This window comes from Narcine bancroftii, chromosome 1 (genome assembly GCF_036971445.1).
Source record: "Narcine bancroftii isolate sNarBan1 chromosome 1, sNarBan1.hap1, whole genome shotgun sequence".
NCBI lineage: Eukaryota > Metazoa > Chordata > Chondrichthyes > Torpediniformes > Narcinidae > Narcine > Narcine bancroftii.
In genome coordinates, this window is record NC_091469.1 from 464,197,665 (window position 1) to 464,205,214 (window position 7,550).

At 40.8% G+C, this 7,550-nt stretch overlaps 1 pseudogene; it reads right to left on the reverse strand.

Moving 5' to 3' along the window:
* Nucleotides 1-3,634: 3,634 nt before the first annotated feature.
* On the reverse strand, nucleotides 3,635-6,618 carry LOC138751844 (actin, non-muscle 6.2-like; annotated as a pseudogene).
* Nucleotides 6,619-7,550: the final 932 nt, after the last annotated feature.

Sequence of the window (7,550 nt, forward strand, 5' to 3'; positions counted from 1 at the left end):
GTTACAGGATAGTATGGATACATCGGAATAGGCTTAAATGGGAAAGTGATTTAACCTATATTTTTCTGGAAGATAATTGGGAGGTTACGTGTTCTGATAATCTAACTAAAGTGATTAATGTACGTTATGGAATGGTTCATTATAATTTTTTACATCAGTTATATTTGACTCCAGACAAATTGAAAAAATATGGATTTAGTAATTTGAAATCTTGTTTTAGATGTGGACTATGTACTGGAACTTTTTTTTAATGCTGTTTGGTCTTTTGGGAAGGAATTAGATTGGATTATTTAAGATTAAATTACCATTAGACCCATCAATCTTTTTGTTGGGATATATGGTTTCTTTGAAAGGACTAAGGTTGGATAAAATTCAAATTGCATTTGTACTTCTAGTGTTATCTGCAGCAGAAAAATGTGTAGCTAGTACTTGGAAGGATAATGTGGAGGTTAATATAACATGCTGGCATAATGAGTTGAGAAATTAAAATTACATGTAATCTACACGATAATTATTTGTTTTTTGTTAAAATGTTGCTTTCTTAATTGCAGTATATGAATTTAGAAATACTTTGAAATATTCTTTATAATCACTATTATCTTTATATTTGGCTCCCCTTAAGGGGGCTGGCTGAAGGGGTGGGAGGGTGGGCGGGTTTACATATATTAATATATATATATATATATATATATATACAAAAAAAATGTTTCTTTTGTGATGTTTGATTGTAAGTTGTTTAAATTCTTTTAAATAAAGTTTTCAAAAAAAATCTCACCTTATTCTTTTTGTTCCAAGGAATAAAGTCTTAACCTGTTTAATCTTTCCCTGTAACTCAACACGTGAATACCTGGAAAAATCCTAGTAAATTTTCTCTGCACTCTTTCGGTCTTATTGATATCCTTCTTTTAGCTAGGTGACCAGAACTGCACACAGTGTTCCAAATTTGACCTCACCAATGTTTTAAGTAACTTCAACATAACATCCCAACTCCTATACTCAATACTTTGATTTATAAAGTCCAATATGGCAAAAGCTTTCTTTCCAACCCTGTCCACTATGACACTACCTTTAGGGAATGATGTATCCCTAGGTCTCTTTGCTCCTCTGCACTCCTCAGTGCCCTACCATTTACAGTGTACATCCTTCCTTGATTTGCTCTTCCAAAATGTCCCAACACAGATCCCTGAGGCACACCACTGGTTACATGTCTCCAGTCTGAGAAGCAGCCATTAATTACCCCTCTCTGTTTTCTCCCACACAGCCAATTTTTAAGCCAGTTTACAACCCCTCTATGTATACCTAATGTCATAACCTTTTGAACTAACCTCCCATGTGGGAGCTTGTCCATCTACATAACATCCACAGTGTTTTATTCATCTATTTTCTTGGTTGGTTCCTCAAAATCTCTACATGGTTTGTTAAACATGACCTACCATATACAAAGCCATGCTTACTGTCCTTAATAAGCCTATGGCTGTGTAAATACATATATATTCTATCTCTTAGAACTCCTCTCAATAATTTACCTACTACTGATGTCAGGCGCAATGGCCTATAGTTACCTGGTTTAATTTTGGAGCATTTCTTAAACAGCAGGACATCATGAGACACTCTCCAATCCTCCAGCATCTCTCCTGTGGCTAAGGACATTTTGAATATATCCATCAGGGCCCCCACAATTTCAACATTTGTCTCCCTCAAGGTCTGAGGGAGTATCATATCCTACCCAGGGGATTTGTTTACCTTTATTTGCTGTAAGGCAGCAATCACTTCCTCCTCCTTAATCTCCATATGTTTCACAACACTTCTATTTGTTTCCCTTCCATCTGCATGCATTATGACAGTTTCCTGAGTAAATACTGATGCAAAAAAAAAACTGTTTAAGATCTCACCCATTTTGTGAGGCTCCACACATAGTTGACCACTCTAGGGGATCAAATTTTCCCCTAGTTATTCTCTTAACTGTAACATACTTGTAGAAACCCTTCGGATTTACCTTCACATTATCTGTCAAAGCAACCTCGTCTTCTTGTTGCCTTCCTGATTTCCTTCTTTATCATTCTCCTACATTTTCTATACTCTGCTCCTTGTTGCCTATACTGTTTATTCACATCTCTCTTCTTCTTAATCATAAAAGCAATATTACTTGAAAACTGAGGTTTCCTATGTCTGTTAAATTTGTTTTTCATCCTGGTAGGATCATCCAAATTCTGCACCCTCAAAATCTCGCCCTTGAAGGCCTTTTATGGACCAGACACATCCTTGCCAAGAAATAGCAATTGCATTGCAATTGACTCTTTTGAGATCCTTTCTCATTGCCACAAAATTGCCCTTTCTCCAATTTAGAATTTCAACCCGAGGACCAGACCTATCCTTATATATAAGTAATTTGAAATTAATGACATTATGGTCAGTGGACCCAAAATGCTTACCTACACAGATTTCTGCCTGGTTCACATATAGATCAAGTATTGCATCCTCTCTTGTTGGTACCTCTGCATATTCATTTAGAAAATTTTCCAGTGCACATTTGATGAACTACAAGCCATCCAGTCCTTTTACAGATTGGGAGTCCTATTCAATGTGCAGAAAGTTAAAATCTCCTTCTAACAGAACTTTCTGTTTCTTACAATGGTCTACTGTCTCCCCGACAGATTTGCACCTCAAATTCTCTTGGACTATTGGGCGGTCTATAATACAAGCCCATTAGTGCAGTCACAAATTTCCTGTTCCTTACCTCCACCCATATAGCCTCTGTAGGTGAATCCAGAGTGTTGTTCTGTCTATGCACAGCTGTGATATTCTCCTGAACTAGCAAAACCACTCCTCTCCCTCTATCACATCTGAAACAACAGAACCTTAGAACATTAAATTGCCCCTCCTGCAATCAAGTCTCACTAATAGCAATAAAGTCATAATCCCTCATGCAAATCCACACCCTAAGATCATCTACCTTACCGACAATACTCCTCACGTTAAAATAGATGCATCTGAGATCATTTTTAATCGTGTATAAACCTTTGCTTTCTGTCCTTATATGCAGTGCTCTCATGACACTTACTGTCCTCCACTTGACTATCTGCTCTCTTTACTCTGGTTTCCCTCCTCCTGCAAACTTCTCCCTCCCCCCAACCATCCAAAGAACAGCACAACCAACCTGCCTGCAAGGTTATTAGTTCCCCTCCAGTTCAAGTGCAAACCATCCCTGGAACAAATCCCAATTATCCAGAAACATGAAGCCCTCCCTCTTGCACCATCTCTTTATTCATGTGTGTATTTTTTGTTGTTCAAATGCTTTTTTATTAAAGGTTCTTCAATAACACAATTATTAACAAATTAACTCTTTCTGGAGACTGTCTATTCCAGGGGCAATTGTGTTGTCTTGAGTACAATGGTACAATTATAAAAAAGAAACAATAATTCACAATTCAACATCACAAACTTAAGGAGCTTTCTTCAAACTTACTCATTGTTCCCTTCAAAGGCCAAATATCAAATAGGGATTACGAAAGTTGAACGTTTCTTCCAGATATCCCAAAATATTCTAGGATTATTGTGATCAATTGAATTCAACCCCTCTAAACCACAGCTATGGTTGTCAACAAAATTTACATCATTTTAATAAAGGCTGAAAACAAACACTAGCTGAACATTGGAGGAATGAAAATGCAAAAATCTTCATCTAATCAAGTCAGTTCGAAACTCCACGATGAATTAGAATCACTTGCAATGGACAATTGAGGGACCGGACTCATCGTACTCCTGCTTACTGAACCACATCTGCTGGAAGGTGAAGACTGTGAATACTTCCTTTCTGGTGCTGGGAGCCAAGGCTGTGATTTCCTTCTGCATCAGGTTAGTGAACTTGAGGCGCAGATCGGTACCCATGCCTATGATTTGGTAGCCATCGCGGAAACATGGCTACAAGGTGACCATAAATGGGAATTAAACTTTCAAGGGTATCAGGTGGTGCAAAGAGATAGACAGGATGGTAAGGGAGGTGGAGTTACACTCTTAATCAAAGATGATCTCCAGGCAGTAGTGAGGGATGATATAAGATCTAAAGAGCATAATGTTGAATCCATTTGGGTAGAGATAAAGAATGACAAAGGGAAAAAAAATTATTGGTGGGTGTTATCTATCGCCCACCAAATAACAATAGTTTAGTGGCACAGGAAATAAATAGAGAGATAAGTGAGGCATGTAATAATGATACGGCAGTAGTCATGGGGGACTTTAACTTCCACATAGATTTGGAAAATCAAGTTGGTCGTGGGAGTCGAAGAGGACTTCATAGAATGCATCTGCGATAGCTTTCTTGAGCAGCATGTAAGGAACCCACAAGAGAAAATGCTCTCTTGGATACAGTGTTGTGCAATGAGATAGCTAGATTAAATGATGTAATAGTCAGAGACCATCTGGGAAATAGCGATCATAGTATGATTGAATTTCTTATTCAGATGGAAGGGGAAATAGTTAGATCTAAAACTAATATATTATGCTTAAACAGGGGTGACTACCATAGGATGAGGGAGGAATTGAGCAGAGTGGACTGGGAGCATAGGCTAATTGATGAAACAGTTGAGGAACAGTGGAAGATTTTCAAAGAAATATTTTGTAATTCTCAACAAAGATATATTCTGGTCAGGAAAAAGGGCAGCAAGGGAGGGAAAAGTCAACCGTGGTTAACAAAGGAAATAAAGGAGAGTATAAAATTGAAGGCGCAGGTGTACAAAGCTGCAAAGAGCAGTGGGAAACTGGAAGATTGGGATAACTTTAAGAGACAACAAGGGGTTACAAAGTGGGTAATAAGAAATGGGAAAAAGCAAAAACAATTATAAATATATAAAATGGAAGAGGGTGGCCAGAGTTAACATAGGACCCTTGGAGGATGAGAAAGGAAAACTGGTAGCAAAAAATGAGGAAATGGCCGAGGCATTGAACAAATATTTTGTGTCAATCTTCACGGTGGAAGACACATCCAGCATGCCCAAGTGAGGAGTTAAGGATGCGAATGTTGGGGGGGCCTTGATAAAATAGTTGTTACAAAGAAAGTAGTGATGGCGAACTAATAGGACTAAAGCCAGACAAATCACCTGGACCTGATGATATGCATCCAAGGGTTCTGAAAGAAATGGCAGAAGTTATAGTTGATGCATTCGTGGTCATATACCAAAATTCCTTGGATTCTGGGCAGGTCCTGGCAGACTTATAATGAAAGATTAAATCGTCTAGGATTGTATTCGCTCGAGTTCAGAAGAATGAGAGGAGATCCTATAGAAACATATAGGATTATGAAGGGTATGGATAGGATAGATGTAGGAAGGTTTTTTGAGCTGGCCGTGGAAACTGAAATGAGAGGACACAGTCTCAAGATTCGGGGGAGTAGATTTAGGACAGAGCTGAAGAAAAATAGTTTTTCCCAGAGAGTAGTGAATGTTTGGAATTCTCTAACCAGGGAAGTGGTTGAGGCTGCTTCATTAAACATATTTAAAATTTGGTTAGATAAATTTTTACATGATAGAGCAATTAGGGGATATGGAGAGAAGGGAGGTAGGTGGAGTTAGGTCATAAATTAGATCAGCCATGATCGTATTGAATGGCGGAGCAGGCTCGATGCGCCATTTGTGGCCAACTCGTGTTCATAGTTCCTATGTTCCTATCCTGTCATCAATCCCTGGGAACATGATGTTTCCACCAGACAAGACTGTGTTGGCATACAGATCCTGCCTGATGTCCACATCACACTCCATGATGCTGTTCTAGCAGGCCTCATGGATCCCAGCAGATTCCATCCCAATGTAAGAAGGTTGGAAGAGGGTTTCTGGGCACCTGAAACATTCATTGCCAATGGTGATGACTTGCCATCAGGGAGCTTATAGGTCTTCTCCAGGGATGATGAAGAGCTGGCCATCTGCATCTCAGCTTCAAAATCTTGGGCCAAGTCGGCCAGTTTCACCTTGATATCGTGGACAAACTCACCCTCAGCTGTGGTGGTGAAGGAATACCTATGCTCTGTCAGAATTTTCATCTTGTAGTTAGTGAGATCTTAGCCAGCCAGGTCCAGATGCAGGATGGCTTGTGGCAAGGCATAGCCTTGGTAGATCGGCCCAGTGCGACTCTCACCATATCTGGAATCTAGCACAATGCCAGTGGTATGACCAGAGGTGTACAAAGACAGCACAACTTGAATGACAATGTGCATGGCTGGGGTGTTGAAGATCTCAAACATGATCTGGTTCATCTTTTCCCAGTTGACTTTGGGATTGAGTGGAGCCTCTGTGAGGAGGACAGGGTGCTCATCTGGGGCCACTTGCAGCTCATTGTAGAAGGTGTGGTGCCAGATATTCTCCAGGTTATCCCAATATGTCACAATCCCATGATCAATTGGATATTTTAGGGTTAGGATACCTCTCTTGCTTTGGGCTTCATCACTAATGTAGCAGTCTTTCTGACCCATTCCCACCATCACACCCTGGTGCTGAGACTGTGCCATGATGGAGGGAAACATAGCCCTGGGGACATTGTCCCCTGCAAATCTAGCCTCGCACATCCCAGACCCGTTGTTGACCACCAGCGCAGCAATCTCAACCTCGGCCATGGTTTACAGCGAGCAGGAGGTGACCAATCGGGAGAACAAAGCTATTGCGACACAGCCCCTTTAGCCATGTGCTTAGGTGCATTATCTTCCCGTTTCTAACCTCACTAGCAAATGGTACAGATAGCAATGCTGAGATTACCAAGTTGGAGGTATTGTGCTCCAACTTGGCACCTAACTCCATAAACTCTGCTAGCAGGACCCCCTCACCCTTCCTACCCACCTCATTAATCCCTACATGGACCATGACATCTGGCTGCTCAACCTCCCTCCTTACAATTTGGAGAACTCAATCCAAAATATCTCAGACCCTGGTACCAGGCAGGCAACAGACCATCCAAGATACTCATTCTCTCCCACAGAACTTCCTATGTGTCCCTCTAACTATTGAATCCCCTATCACTACTGCACTCCCCTCCTCCCTCCTTCCCTCTGAATTGAGCATCCAGTCTCGATGCCAGAGACGTTACCTCTACACCTTGTACCCACTAGGTCATCCCCACCAACAGTATTCCAAATGGTATACCTATTGTTGATGGGAATGGGCACGGGATGCTCTGCTCTCTTTGCCTCCTCCCTTGCTTCCCCTAACAGTCACCTAGCTACCTGTCTCCTGCCTCTTTGGGGTGACTGCCTTCCTAAAACTCCTCTCTATCACAGTCTCTGCACCCCAAATGATCTGAAATTCATTCAGCTGCAGCTCCAGTTCCCTAACTCAGTTTATTAGGAGCTGCAGCTGGAGGCACTTCTTGTAGGTGTAGTCATCAGCACAAATGTATTGTCCTGACTTCCCACATCTTTCAATCGGAACACTGGACTGCCCTAACTGTTGCCTCCATAACCTAATTCCTCAGTTAATTAACTAGCTTAATTAAAGAAACTTACCACTTTTACCTGACTGGGAGTGAACTCCTCCTCAGCCACTATTCAATGAAGCCTCTAGAGCAGTGGT